General features: G+C 42.0%; 1 protein-coding gene across 2 annotated transcripts in view; it reads right to left on the bottom strand.

Moving 5' to 3' along the window:
• Window positions 1-15,697, bottom strand: part of LOC106089331 (la-related protein 1) — a 104,715-nt gene that overhangs the window by 76,914 nt on the left and 12,104 nt on the right. The window lies entirely within an intron of this gene.

The following is a 15,697-nucleotide window of genomic DNA, read 5'->3' as shown; positions in this document are numbered from 1 at the left end:
TACACCATTTTTATAAACGCCATACAGTGGGCAAAATATTGGGTTGCCCAAAAAGTAATTGCGAATTTTTTAAAAGAAAGTAAATGCATTTTTAATAAAACTTAGAATGAACTTTAATCAAATATACTTTTTTTTACACTTTTTTCAAAAGCAAGCTAAAATTAACAGCTGATAACTGACAGAAGAAAGAATGCAATTACAGAGTCACAAGCTGTGAAAAAATTTGTCAACGCCGACTATATGAAAAATCCGCAATTACTTTTTGGGCAAACCAATATTAACCATTAAAAGAAAAGTGTGTTAAGTTCGGATGGGCCGAATTTTACATATTCATATACAACACCCCCCCCCCCCCCCCCCCACCATGAATTGCATTTGACAAGTTCTTAACACGGCTTCCTTTTATCAAATGATAAAGGAAGGTCAAGGCAAAAAATATAATGCTTTTTTATACCCACCACCGTAGGATGGGAGTATATTCATTTTGTCATTCCGTTTGCAACACATCGAAATATCCATTTCCGTCCCTATAAGGTATATATATTCTTGATCAGCGTAAAAATCTAAGACGATCTAGACATGTCCGTCCGTCTGTCTGAAGAAATCACGCTACAGTCTTTAAAAATAGAGATATTGGGCTGAAATTTTGCACAGATTCTTTTTTTGTCCATAGGCAGATTAAGTTTGAAGATGGGCTATATCGGACTATATCTTGATATAGCCCCCATATAGACCGATCCTCCGATTTAGGGTCTTAGGCCCGTAAAAGTAACATTTATTATTCGATTATGGTGAAATTTAAGACAGTGAGTTGTATTAGGCCCTTCGACATCCTTTGTCAATTTGGCTCAGATCGGTCCGGATTTGGATATAGCTGCCATATAGACCAATCATCCGATTTAGGGTCTTAAGCCCATAAAATCCACATTTATTATCCGATTTTGCTGAAATTTGGGACAGTGAGTTAAGTTAAGCCCCTCGACATAGTTTTGCAATTAGGCCCTGATCGGTTCAGATTTGGATATAGATACCATATAGACCGATCTCTCGATTTAAGGTTTTGGGCCCATAAAAAGCGCATGTCGTCGAAATTTAGGACAGTGAGTTAAGTTAAGCCCCTTGATATCCCTCTGCAATATGGCACAGATCTGTTTGGATATAGCTGCCATATAGACCGATCTCTCGGTTTTAGGTTTTGGGGCCATAAAGGGAGCATTTATTGTCCGATGTCGCTGAAATTTGGGACAGTGAGTTGTGTTAGACATTTCGTCGTCCTTCTTCAATTTGGCCCAGATCGGTCCAGATTTGAATATAGCTGCCATATAGACCGATCTCTCGATTTAAAGTATTGGGCCCATAAAAGGCGCATTTATCTTCCGATTCCGCCGAAATTTGGGACAGTGCGTTGTGTTAGGCTCTTCGACATTTTTCTTCAAACTTGGCCCAAATTGGTCCAGATTTAGATATAGCTGCCATGTAGACAGATATTTCGATTTCAAGTCTTGGCCCCATAAAAGGCGCATTTATAATCCGATTTCACGAAAATTTGACACTTTGACTTATGTAAGGCTTTTCGACATCCATGTCGTATATGGTTCAGATAGGTTTATTTTTAGATATAGCTACTAAAAAGACCAATATTTTGTTATACACAATTGAACAATGACCTGTACTTATTAGTATTTGGTTCAAATCGGAATATATTTCGATATAACTGCTATGGGACATAAGGTATACAATTTTCACCGGATTTTGATGGAAGGTGGTTTACATATATATCCAATGTGGAGGGGTTTCCAAATTTCGGCCGGGGCGAACTTAACGCCTTTTTACTTGTTTCCATATTCAGGGAAAGAAATTGCTCCAACTTCTCGTGGCTGTCACGAGAAATTTAGCTGCGAGCTAGCGGGCGCGTCCACAGGTTGCGGATAGTGGAATGCTCTATACGGAGTAGCTGCAATTGCGGTCGCGGACAATCAGCGGTATCGAGGGTAGAGTCTCAGTGAGAGGCTGGGCGGCACCGGCTCTTGCATAAATACTGAGTGCCTATGAGGCTTGATAAGACAAGGTGAGTTATCGGCGCCTTTAAATAATGAAAGGCCTGCAGTGATCGGTCCTTTGGACTCGAACGAGTTTGCTGACCCATAAGAGTTAGACGAGGATCGCCACCCCCACCCACATACAGACATGTGGCTACAACAACAACGGCAAGGGTTTCATGCAATATGGAATGTATGCTGATGGAATAATGCTCATTGGTACAATGACCGTTTTTTGGGCTATCTTCACGAAATTCGATTTTGAGTGAGCCACAACTGAACCAGTTTTCACAGTGCCATAGGATGGTAGGATGGTGCTTCATCGCCAGATTTAAGTTAATCAATCCAATCATGATTCACGTGGACACCACTACTCTGAATACCTGACATATGCCAGGTGAGTAATTGAGAAAGAAGCAAACAAAATCTTGTCACCCCTAAAAAATACGATGCAATAAACCTATGGCAGCCGTTGAGGTACAACCGGTGCATGAATTGAGTACATTTCCGGACGTGCTGTGGAGCCACGTTCTCTTGTCGAAAACACTTGCCCGTCGTTGTTGTTGTTGTTGTAGCAGTGTGTTGTACACTGAGACGGCAGCCCTTGCTGATTAAGGACTTCATCGGGTCAATCCGGTACGTACAACCGGCTGCCATGTACAACCGGCTGTACAGTAGTAACACCTAAGCCCGAATATTGTCGTTCGAGTGTCTGGAACCCGGCACGGCATAGCTGTGAGCACCACACAGGCTGGAACATTGAGGCTCGATCTGTGTGGTGTTTGTTCCTGTCACGATAAGCTTAGCTGCGTCCACATATTGCGGATAGTGGAATGCTCCATACGGAGTAGCTGCGGAGTAGCAATCAGCGGTATCGAACGGAGAGTCTCAGTGGGAAATCGGGCGGCACCGGCTCTTGTACAAATACTGAGTGCCTATGATGCTCGATATGACAAGGCGAGTTATTAGCGCCTTTAAATAAATAATGCTCCCGTGGCGATCTGTCCTTTGGACCGGAAAGAGCTTACTCACCTACAGGAGCTTGACGAGGATCGCCACCTCCACAAGCAAATCTCTATGATCCAGAAAACGAAACTGATCGACACCAGCAGCTTGCTTAATTGTAGAGATGAAAACCTGGCTTTTTTGATGTACCTCTCCGTGCAGTGAGAAGTCGGGCGGCACCGGCTCTTGTACAAATACTGAGTGCCTATGATGCTCGATATAACAAGGCGAATTATTGGGGCCTTAAATAACCAATGGCTGTTCCCGCGGCGATCGGACCTTTGGACCGGAAAGAGCTTACTCACCTACAGGAGCTTGACGACCTCCACATGAAAATGTGGCTACAACAACAACAGTGTCTGGAAATGCATCGTATTTGCAATTTAATCCCTATGATCCAGAAAACGAAAGTGATCGACACCACCAGCTTGCTTAATTGTAGAGGTGAAGACCTGGCTTTCTTGATGTACCTCGCCGTGCAGTGTAGACCTATCCTGACTGCGCTTGACGCCAAATGTGGGGTATTAATTAAGTCGGCAACTAAGGTAAGGTTTAAGTAGCATTCTGCCCTCAGACTCACTTAGACGTTTTCGTCTATTTTGATACCACAGGAACGGAAGAAGGAAGATGCCTTCTAGTTGCTATCATTGAACCATCCAGATCACTTTAAAAAGCCCAACAACTTGCGAATGTTCACATGCGCTAAATCAGACAGGTTCTCAAAGAAATGAGAACCGAAAGTGGAACTCCTTCTGACTGCTAGTGCGGGACACACACGCACAAGGTTTTCAATAGTCTCTTCTTCTTTGACGTCTTCACAGCTTCTGCAAAAGTCGTTGCTGGCAACCTTCAGTCTGTCAGCATGTTTTCCGATTAGATAGTGACCTGTCATGACGGACAAAATGTCTGAGTAGCCGGTTCTAGCCACTGACAGCAAAGCGGTGATCTGTTCAAGTCTAGATAAGGCCCCCTCTTTGTGATCATCTATCATTCGTTGCCCTTGGGGACTGACCCTGAAAACTAGGCTTACATGTCACTAAAGGCATACCCACAGATACCAGTTTCCCTGGAATGTGTAGGGTAGTTCCTAGTCTCGCAAGCTCGTCGGAGTTTACAATTCCCTGGGATATCTCTGAGGACCGGTACACAGAACAGGAGAATTTTGAACTAATCTACCATCTCGTTGAGAGATCTGCGACAGTCGAGGGCGGTTTTTGTGTTCAGAAATACGTTCTTTAGGGATTTAATGGCTGCCTGGCTGTCTGAGATGGTCAGGCTGGGCAGTTAAACAGTTGATGTGTATCGTGCGGTCGCTCAATACAATCCGGACATACATCTTGCACGTTGGCAACAATCCTTGCTCTGTAGGAGTTGAGGCGGCTGCATCTGCCAGAACGTAATTGAGCCAGAACTACTCTGGTTTGCCGGGGGAGGTCAATTTCTTCAGGTGCAATGTAGTCTCAAAGGACTACATTCACCCGGTATCCATTTACCACATCTGCTACCGTGTCTGCATTAATTTTGTCTAGACCTGCTTGATATGCCGCTTGATCTAGAGGTTCTCTCTTGTAGCGCTGAACCTCACGCTCTATATCATGTAGATATACCTTAAGGATTCTGAGCGGTGAATATCGATCCACAAGATGATGATTTGGATGGTCTCTGGATTAACAACCCAAAAAGTATTGCTTAGACAGCATGTAGTTATGTCTTCGCACTGGTAGGATCTTTGTCTCCTGATGGAGGTGGTCCACATGAGAACTGTGGAGACAGCCCGTCGCAGTTTGGAAGGCAGCATTCTGACAGATATGAATATTATTCCACTGCGTGTCACAAAGCTGACGGGACCACACTGGCGCTGCATAACTTACCACAGACCGGCCAATTGCTTTGTACGTGGTCAACAAGGTTTCTTTGTCTGCACCCCAAGTGTAGCCAGCAAGTGACTTGAGGACTTTGTTTCTACTTTTGACTTTAACGCAAATTGCCGTGACATGTGGGGAGAATGTTTAAGAGCTGTCAAATGTGACGCCAAGTATTTTGGGACACTTGATGGTCGGAATCATTTCTCCATCGACCATCACAGTCAACTCAGTATTCACCTCACGCGTATTTGTAGTGAACAAATACTCGTGAGGTGAAGAACTCCATCGGATCAATCCGGTACGTACGTATCGTAGTTCTAGTCGGTTCTAGCGGTACAGTTCTTTTTATCAAAAAGCGGCTTAGGCAAGGCAATGTGTAATCCACACTGCCTGGAACATATGGCATTGTATCAAGAATAACACAGTGTCCGTAGGCACCACATGACCAAAGGGAAAGCTTCCTTAGCCTCACAGCAGTAGTCGCAGCAATTTGTCTAGCCACAATGTCCAGAGGCATTATGTGTAGCATTAAATCAAGTGCATCAGATGGAGGCCACCGTAGCGCAGAGGTTAGCATGTCCGCCTATGACACCGAACGCCTGGGTTCGAATCCTGGCAAGACCATCAGAAAAAAACATTTGTGAGGTACAATGCCATGTAAAACTTCTCTCCAAAGAGCTGTCGCACTGCGGCACGCCGTTCGGACTCGGCTATAAAAAGGAGGCCCCTTATCATTGAGCTTAAATTTGAATCGGACTGCACTCATTGATATGTGAGAAGTTTGCCCCTGTTCCTTAGTGGAATGTTCATGGGCAAAATTTGCAATTTGCATCAGATGGTGCCGTATTGTGTGGCTTGTATGAGCGACGATGAGCACAAATAAGCTATACTTTGGATCCGGCTGAGTATTGAGCAGTAGACTATTCTTGTTTTGTGATGTACACTGAGGCGGCAGTGTAATGTAAACTGAGGCGGAAGCCCTTGTCGATGAAGGTCTTCATCGGGTCAATCCGTTACGTACAATCGGCTTTTGAAACGCCGTCCACCAGACTACAATACCATATAGCATTATAGGTCTGGCAACTGCAGTATATACCCACAGTATATATCGCACAGGCTGAAACTTTGAGCTCCAATCTGAAGTGGAGAGTCCAAGAGAGAAGCCGGGTTGCACCAGCTCGTGCTTAAATACTGAGTGCCTATGATGATCGATACGACAAGGCGAGATATTGGCGCCTTTAAATAGCCAATGGCCATGACGTTCCCGCGATGATCGGTCGTATAGACCCGAACGAGCTTGCTCACCAATAAGAGCTTGACGATGACAACACAATGACAGGAGGTTTGAACCCCCAACTTTTTCCAATGGCTCTCTTGCAGGTGTATAGGGCACGACTTGCGTTTCTTGCGCTTTCCCAAATGTTGGATTTGAAATTCAATTTCCTGTCCAGCAAAACGCCTAGGTATTCTGCACCTTCAGTAAATGGAAAATTCTCTCCAAGTGCCACCGCAGGAAACTTGTATCTCCTGCTGAAAAGAATTACTTCTGTCTTGCACGGATTTACGCCTAGACCACTTTCGGTAGCCCACTTCGCTGTTTCACGTAGAGCTTCCTAACGTGATCAGCATATGCGATCACTTTTACACCTTTTTCTTCCAGAGACAATAATATATTGTTAATGGCGATATTATATTATATAAGGATTTTGTAAGTAGCACGGAATTCCTAACTTAAAATTGTCTTTTTAGAGGTTACTTGCGATTACTGGCTTAGGTGTATGTCCATAGTGGCATGGGACGGATTAATATCTGCACCCTCTTTTCGACCTAACCTAACCTAATGGCTATATTTCAAAGTAGAGGAGATAGTACACCTCCTTGAGGTGTTCCTCTGCTCACCCATCTTTTTAGATTCACAGATCTCAAGCCTGCCGTAATGCATCTTTTAGAAAGAAAGCTATTTACAAACTTTCTTACGGTGGAGTTGATGCCTAGAAACTCCAACTCTGCCGAGTTAAAGCTATACAAATTGTACACACCGCCAAGCGTTAGTTGTGTCCCAGTTTATATGCCTGATATCAGTCCAGCTATAATCACTTGATACGAGGTAATTTTAATTTAATCCAATATATCGGCCTTTGGGATAACATAAAACACTACAAGGGTTATAAATGCGTCGTTTATACCTTAAATTGTAAGATCTATCTATAAGACAGCTACATTCAAATATGGTCCAAATGGATCCGAACTTGGGTGTTGAATGGTCCAATTCAACTCACTATTCCAAATTGTTGCGAAACGGAGTAAAAAATAAGAGTTTACCTATAATATTAAATCAGGAGATCGGTCTATATTGGAGCTTTATACAAATCTGCCACATATTGAGATGTTTTTAAGTGCGAAATATTAACGTTAAAATATAAATACGATTCAAACTCAGAATACATTCGTAGATATTTTCTTGTAATACTGTGTAAACGTTATCACAAGTAAAATCGATGGCGTATCTATTGCATTAGACGGCTAATCTATTGCAGCAGCAATTTTTGCAAAACCAAGCGAAATATTTTAAAATAATTCAAATAAATTTCAGTTTTTGTTTTCACTTATAAAGCCAATGAGTTGAGTTCATTCCTTTGTAATTCGTTTAATTTAATTCATAAAATTTAAAACTAAATTGAGGAATCAGCCGATTAGTTTTACGTTTTAAATTTGTTCTCTCTTTTTCAAACCGACGCAAGCCATCAAAGTGTTACACATCCAATTGAAAAAAAAAAAAACAAAAAATCATCAGGCCACCATGTGAATGACTTTCGTTCAAAGCTCTCTGTGTATGAAGTCATTTCCGTGCAATGGCATGTTAATGTTAAACTCAATTATTTGTTTCCTAATTGCAGCGTAGCTTTGTACAGCCTATGGTATGCACCTATTTGTCCATGAAACAATTTATTGCGCAAGAATCGATGATACAAATTTCTGTTTATCTCCCAAATGTTCGATTCGCTATAAATCGTATAACACTCCACATTTCTTCTTTCATTTAAGTGGTCATCTTAATGTCCATACATTTTCAGAGGGTTTCAGAGCAATTCATAATTTTGTGCGTGTATTAACCGACAATCAGATTTCATTGACTCTGAATAACGAATGGTCCTTTGGTTCAGGAAAAAGCTTACCAGGGATGGAAAAATCACCACTATAGTCCTTTTTTCGGTACTGTCCGCAATGGATTTTTAACTTTTAATGCCAAAAGCGCAGAGGTTGCCATGTCCGCCTATAACGCTGAACGCCTAGGTTCGAATCCTGGAAAGAACATCAGAAAAAAGTGGTGGGTTTCCCCTCCTAATGTTGGCAACATTTGAGAGGTACAATGCCATGTAAAAAACTTCTCTCCAAAGAGGTGTCGCACTGCGGCACGCCATTGGGACTCGGCTATAAAAAGGAGGCTCCTTGTTATTGACCTTATACCTGAAACGGCATGCACTCACGCCTGAGAAGTATGCCCCTGTTCCTAAGTGTAATGTTCATGGGCAAGATTTGCAATGACTAATCGGTCCCATTCAAACTAATCTCCCAATTTATCTTTCTGATCCGCAATTATTATCCGATTGAGTAGTGCAAGTGTTGTTTTAATCTGACTTCAAACTTTGTGGAAAACATGGCCCAAATCGGTCCCATAAAAACCGACCTCCGGAATTGATTTCTTGAGCACATATGGGGCACATTCATGTATGTTTTTATATGCCTTCAACAATTCAAGGAAATTATGGTTCTACCTTTGAAAATATCGACCGGGCAACCAGCTGCGATATTCTGTAGTACACGAAGAGAATTTTTATATTAAAAGAAAATTTCCTTAAAATTTTCATCGGTATCCCCAAAATTTAGTAATCATTCCAAAGCAACTAAAACATTTTAAAATTGTTATACGAAATATAAACGCACTCTTCTGACCCAAAAAGTACCTTTTTAGAACTATTTTAAAGTTTTTATTTTCCATCCCTGAAACCTACTAGAATACATTTAGAGAGTATGCCAATATTCACATTAATAAATTAACTGCTGCCATCTCAGATGTACGTGTTGATGACAGGAAATTCGAAGACATCATTACACAGCGAGACTTGCTAATGAGATGCCTTCTAGTTTCTGCCTGTGAACCATCCAGATCGCTTTATAAAGCCCAACAGTTCGCAAATGTTCACCTCCGCAAATTCAGACAAGTCCACATTAAAATCTGGAAACTGATTCTAGAAATCAGCCGTTTCAGTCAGCCTACCACAATAAGCGGAAAAGCATTAGTAAGTTTTAGATCGCTGCTAAATCTCCACAGAATCACATTCAAAGCAATCATAGGGCATCAGTTGTGGTTGTTACACACTTGCATGTGGATTGACCCGATGAAGTCCTTCATCGGCAAGGGCTTCCGCCTTAGTATACAACACACTGCTACAACAACAAGAATAGCCTACTGTTCAATACTTAGCCGAATTCAAAGGATGGCTTGTTTGTGCATCGCCGTCACTCAAACAGGCCTCACAGGACGGCACCGTCTGATGCACTGGATTTAATGCTACACCTAATGCTTCTGGACATTGTGGCTAGACAAATTGCTGCGACCACTGCTGTGAGGCTAAGGGAGCTTTCTCTTTGGTCATTCGACGCCCACGGACACTTTTTTATCTTTAATACAATGCCAAATGTTCCAGGCAGTGTGGATTACACATTGCCTTGCCGTAGCCGCTTTTTGATAAAAAGTACTGTACCACTATTCCTGAAAGAACTTGCTACAAGGGGTATACCGCTTTGCTGTCGCTGGCTAGAACAGAGTCATTGTGTCCGCCATGACAGGTCACTGTCTGATCGGAAAACATGCTGACAGTCTGACGGTTGCCAGTAATAACTTTTGCCGAAGCTGTGAGGACGTCGAGGAGGAAGGGACTATAGAACATCTGCTATGTGTGTGTCCCGCACAAGCAGAAGAAGTTCCACTTTAGTTTCGAATTTCTTTGAGAACTTGTCTGATTTGGCGGATGTGAACCTTCGCAGGATACCGCAGAACAAATTAATGATGATGGTGTAGAATGTTTACCTCCTAGTCAGAATGAGGTCCAGGTAGCTGTGACCCCACTATAGAACAACAAGGCTGACGGGTTACCCGCTGAACTATTTAAGACCGGGGGCAACACGCTGATTAAGCGTATGCATCAGTTTCTTTGCGCAATCTGGCTAGGAGAACGCATACCCGATGAATGTTTACCCCCTAGTCAGAATGAGATCCATGTAGCAGTGACCCGACTAAAGAACAACAAGGCAGCAGGAGCCGGCGGGTTATCCGCTGAACTATTTAAGACCGGAGGCAACACGCTGATTCGGCGTATGCATCAGTTTCTCTGCGCAATCTGGCTAGAAGAACGCATACCCGATGATTGGAACCTCAGCATACGATGTCCCATACACAAGAAAAGAGACAAGACGTAATGTGCCAATTACAGAGGAATAAGTCTCCTCCCCATCGCATACAAGATACTCTCGAGCGTACTGTGTGAAAGATTAAACCAAAAGTCAATGAGATAATTGAGCCCTATCAATGCGGCTTTAGACCTGGTAAATCCACCCTAGACCAGATATTCACACTGCGCCAATTCCTGGAAAAGTCACGAGAAGGACAAATTAACTCCTACCATCTCTTTGTTGACTACAAAGCCGCCTTCGATACTCCTTTACGTTCAAAGGTATTTCAAGCCATGTCTGAGTTTGGTATCCCTGCAAAATTAATAAGACTTTGCAGGATGACACTTGCTGATACGCGTTCCTCAGTAAGAATATGAAAGAATCTCTCCGAATCATTTAATACCAAACAAGATTTCAGACAAGGAGACAGCCGTATGATCTCTTTAATATCCTGCTGGAGAAGATTATGCGAGATGCAGATGTGAATAGATATGGCACACTAATCACAAGAGAACACATGCTACTCGCCTATGCTGAAGATATCAACATCATCGGTCGGTCATCGGAAGTAGTAACTGCAGTCTTTGAAAGAATCGAAAGAGAGTCAGTGAAAATGGGTCTGGATGTAAATAGAGATAAAACGAAATGGATGGTTTCAACTCCCAAAAAGCCTTGTACAACCGATCAGATAAAGAAAATGGAGAAAGTTGGGAATAGTCAGTAACTATCTACCTTGGCACCACCGATTGACACCAGTTTTGATATAAAGCGAAGAATAATACTGGCAAACAGATGCAGACAAAAAATACACTATACAAGGCACTCATACTACCCGTGTTGTTATATGGTTCTGAAGCATGAGTACTTGTGAAAGCAGATGAGGCAGTGATTGGAGTATTTGAGAGAAAAATTCTTCGTAAAATATATGGACCAGTTTGCGTTAATGGAGAAAATAGGCGACGTATGAACCACGAGCTGTATGACGACGATAGCATAGTTACATGCATCGAAATACAACGGCTGCGTTGGCTAGATCATGTTGTCAGAATGGATGAAGAAGCTCCAGCAAAGAAGTCTTTTGAAGGCAAACAAGGTGGTACACGCAAACCGGGAAAACCAAAAGCCTGATGGAAAGATCAAGTGGTGGGAGACACCTCGAAACTTGGTGTTAGAGATTTTAGAATGAGCGCAGAAGATCGAGGCGCTAGGAACGCTATTCTACGTTCCGCTAGTGGAACAAATGTTCTGTCATAGCCAATTAAAGTAAGTAAGAACATTCGCAAGTTGTTGAGCTTTTTAAAGCGATCTGGAAGGTTCAACGGTAGGAACTAGAAACCATTTTCCTTTCTCCTGTTCCCGTGGTAGAGAGTGAGATAAGTTTCTGATCTAAGTGGGCAAGCCAAAAACTGGATGGATGCTTTAGAGTATAACATAACACACCAGAATGATTTCTAAATAGAAATCATTTTCCTTTCTCCTGTTCCCGTGGTAGAGAGTGAGATAAGTTTCCAATCTAAGTGGGCAAGCCAAAAACAATTGATGCTTTAGAGTATAACATAACACTTGTTTAGAGTATAACATAACACATCAAAATGCTCGAAAAAGTAGTGCAAAATTGGACCTTACGAATGGACCGTTTGAGCCGCGTAGCTGCGAGCAACATTTCCATCAAGTGGCAAAGGCCAATTTATCGATTCTAATATATGAGGCAAATTTCAGTGTTTTCTTAGATAAAAAAGACACAAACTACACAAAAAAAATCACCCGTTACATGATGAAAAATATCAACCAACCCAAATATTAAGGCAAACTGGTTTAGTTCTAATAACTTTTGATTAGATTTTACTTTGGGCCAAACATTTTTTATAGCAGGCAATTATCATACACTTAAACAATTAGAATCCCTTAACCTCGTTTTGAATGGCTTAAAAACGGAGAACTGGTTTCTTAAAAATATTTTTTTGTTTTTGTAAAATAGAACGGAAATCTATTTTTGGAAGTAGCCGGATGAATCGATAATGGATCATCTGCGATAAGCAAATATGGCAAATGTTTTTCAATTCATTTGGATTATTATGTATTTGGAAATGTCAATACCAATACCAAATATAAGCTGTCCGTAACTTTAAACTACGTTTTAAAAAATGTGTTGACTCCCAAAATATTAAAAAGTAAAGGAAAAACAAAGTACGGAAAAAACAAACACCAAAGTAAAGAGGAATAGAAAAGATAAAAACTTCAGCAAATCGTATTACAATGAGCTCAAAACTGTTTCCCAAACGCTTTTTGAAGCGTTTCAAGTTTTAATGGATTATGGGGTACAGAAAAAACAAAAAAGCAAAGCGATTGTTGTTGTTATCATTGTTTTGTTTATTTACATTTTTTGTTTATACGAAAAAAACACGTGTTTGTTGCTGGCTTTTTTTTTGCCTCACATAAAAGATCAGATACCCTAACCACAAGCCAAAAAAAAAAACAAACAAACAACTCGATTCTCAAGCAGCCCAAAACAAAAACAAACCACTGGATTCTCAATTGGCTACAAAAATGATGGACAAGGTATTTTCTTATGAAAAAGAGGTTTACAATGAAAAGGTTATCATTTACATTGAACAGCATATCCATTACATTATGCCTTATTGTAAATAAATAATCTTTCCACGATCAGCGGGCAGACTTTTCTCATGCCGATGGGTGCTGGTCGATTCAATTTCAGCTTAACGGTAGGATTCGAACCTAGGTGTTCAGCCAAAAAAAAACTAATCCCCCTAAAGTTAACGACTCCTCCCAATGTTTCCCATTTGGCATATAAAGAGTCTAATTGAGAGAAGATATAATCTAAACACCGTTCGCCCAGCAAAAGGTTTTATGCAACGGAACGACCTTTGTCCTTAAAGAGAGCTTGTAAGGAATCGGTACCCTCACTAGAAAAGTACATGGCAAGTGTTAAACTCCTGCCTTTCAACAAAAACTTTATTTGACTCTACAAATTCATGCAGTAAAATGTTTATCCCGTAAAGTTTAAATTTTGTTGCTTGCACGCTTTTGGCGGTATTCGAACGATATGGCAACCTCTGGTAAACGACTACAATTCGAGGATAGAAAATATGCATTTTGAAATGGTACTAAAAATGTACTTTTTGTCCGAAAGTGTACTTTTTGTTTCAAATCTCAATTTTTGAATGCGCATTGGGATCATTTTTCACTTCTCTTTCGATACAAGCTTAATGATCGAAAATTTCTATGGAATGGAAAATTAAAGCCATTACAGAAATCAAAAATATTTCTCTGGAAAACTTTTGCGTTATAGATTACACAAAGCTACAGATAACCCAAGACAAAAAAAATGCAAATTTTGCCCATGAACATTCCACTAAGGAACAGGGGCAAACTTCTCACATATCAATGAGTGCAGTCCGATTCAAGTTTTAAGCTTCATTAAAAAGGGGCCTCCTTTCTATAGCCGAGTGCCGCGAACGGCGTGCCGCAGTGCGACACCTCTTCCGAGAGAAGTTTTACATGGCATAGTACCTCACAAATGTTGCCAGCATTAGGAGGGGAAAATCACCGTTGAAAATTGTTTCTGATGGTCTTGCCAGGATTCGAACCCAGGCGTTCAGCGTCATAGGCGGACATGCTAACCTCTGCGCTACGGTGACCAAGACAAGGGTGGTGTTTACACCCAAGCCCGGCAAGGCAAGTTATGCAACACCAAAGGCCTACAGACCCATAAGCCTTACGTCCTTTCTGCTTAAAACCATGCAACGTATTGTGGACACCATGATAAAAAGTAGGACATCCAGCGAACTGCTCAAATACAAACAGCATGCCTATGTCAAGGGAAGGTCGGTGGAGACTGCCCTATGCACGAGGTTGTGCATAAAATAGAAGAATCCTTCGATGCCAAAACGTACACACTGGTGGTATGCATTGACATCGAGGGGGACCGACAATGTGCGGACCGACACACTGATCCAATTCTTAGGCCAGTACCGGGTGGACCCGGTCCTTAGAGACTGGATAAACCATATGCTAAGGAACAGGTGGATAAATTGTGTGTCCCATGGCATAAATATAAGGAAGAAAGTGGTAAAGGGCACGCCACAGGGGGGAATTTTATCGCCACTCCTATGGGTGACCACCATAAATGACCTATTACGAATGCTGACTGAGGAGCTATTTGTACCCGTCTGCTAAGCAGACGATGTTATATTGTAATACCTCTAATGGGAATAAGGATCCGAGCGAGCTATGCAGAAGTGCCGAAAGGGTCTTGCATATGACTGGGTTAGACCTAGTGGTCTGAATGTTCACCCATAGAAGTCTGAAATATGCCTGTTCACAAGCAAGACGAAGGTGGGCCAAGTTAACGCATCACGTTTCCTCAAAACGACGATTTCGATATCTGACAAGGTCAAATACTTAGGTGTGATCTTGGACAGAAAACTGAATTGGAAGTGTCACATTCAGGAGCGTATTGAGAAGGCGCACAAATGTTGGGCACTAGGCTCAAAATGGGGCCTGAATCCGAGGATAGTCCACTGGCTTTACAGGAGCGTGATTAGACCAATACTTTCTTACGCCTCAGTAGTTTGGTGGACTGCTATGGAGAAATAGTGCAACATAAGGATCATATAACAGGTTCAGAGAGCATGTTGTCTTGGCGTAGGCGGGGCGATAAGGACCACGCCCACTAGGCTACTGGAGACTATTCTAGATATCTGACCCATTGACATACAGATTAAGTGTGAAGCAGCCACTGCGGCTATGAGACTTAAGGCGATGGGAGAATGGATTAAGGATGGGAGCAGCTCATACCATTGCTTTATAATCGCGGCAACAATAGGAAACCTAGAAGGAAGTGAAGAGGTTTCCGATCGGATACCTTAGATGAACCTTAAAGTCGAATTCGAGGCACTGCTGCAATCGGCACAGTCTTGGATTGACAGAACCCTAGTATTGCCATCTGGAAGATCATGTTACACGTATGGATCAAAGCTAGAGGACAGAGTGGGCCTGGGGGTTTCCATTGAGAACCCAGGGATTGAAATCTGTTTTAGACGGCCTGACCATAATACCGTCCTGTAGACGGAAATCCGGGCGATCACGGAATGTGTGAAGTGGTGTGGTGCTATCGCGAGGACATCGACATCGAGTGAACATCTTTACTTACAGTAATATTGCCATAAGGGCAATAACAACCAGGACGGTAAGTGCAAGAACAGTCTTGCAGTGTAAAAAGGACGCCTTCTCTGAGGGTGGCAAAATCCACATCGTTTGGATGCCGGGCCATAACGGAGTAAGGGGAAATGAAAGGGCAGACGATTTGGCAGT

Source organism: Stomoxys calcitrans, chromosome 2 (assembly GCF_963082655.1).
Source record: "Stomoxys calcitrans chromosome 2, idStoCalc2.1, whole genome shotgun sequence".
Lineage (NCBI taxonomy): Eukaryota > Metazoa > Arthropoda > Insecta > Diptera > Muscidae > Stomoxys > Stomoxys calcitrans.
Note: the sequence above shows the minus strand (reverse complement) of the source record. Positions and strands in the feature narration are given on the sequence as shown.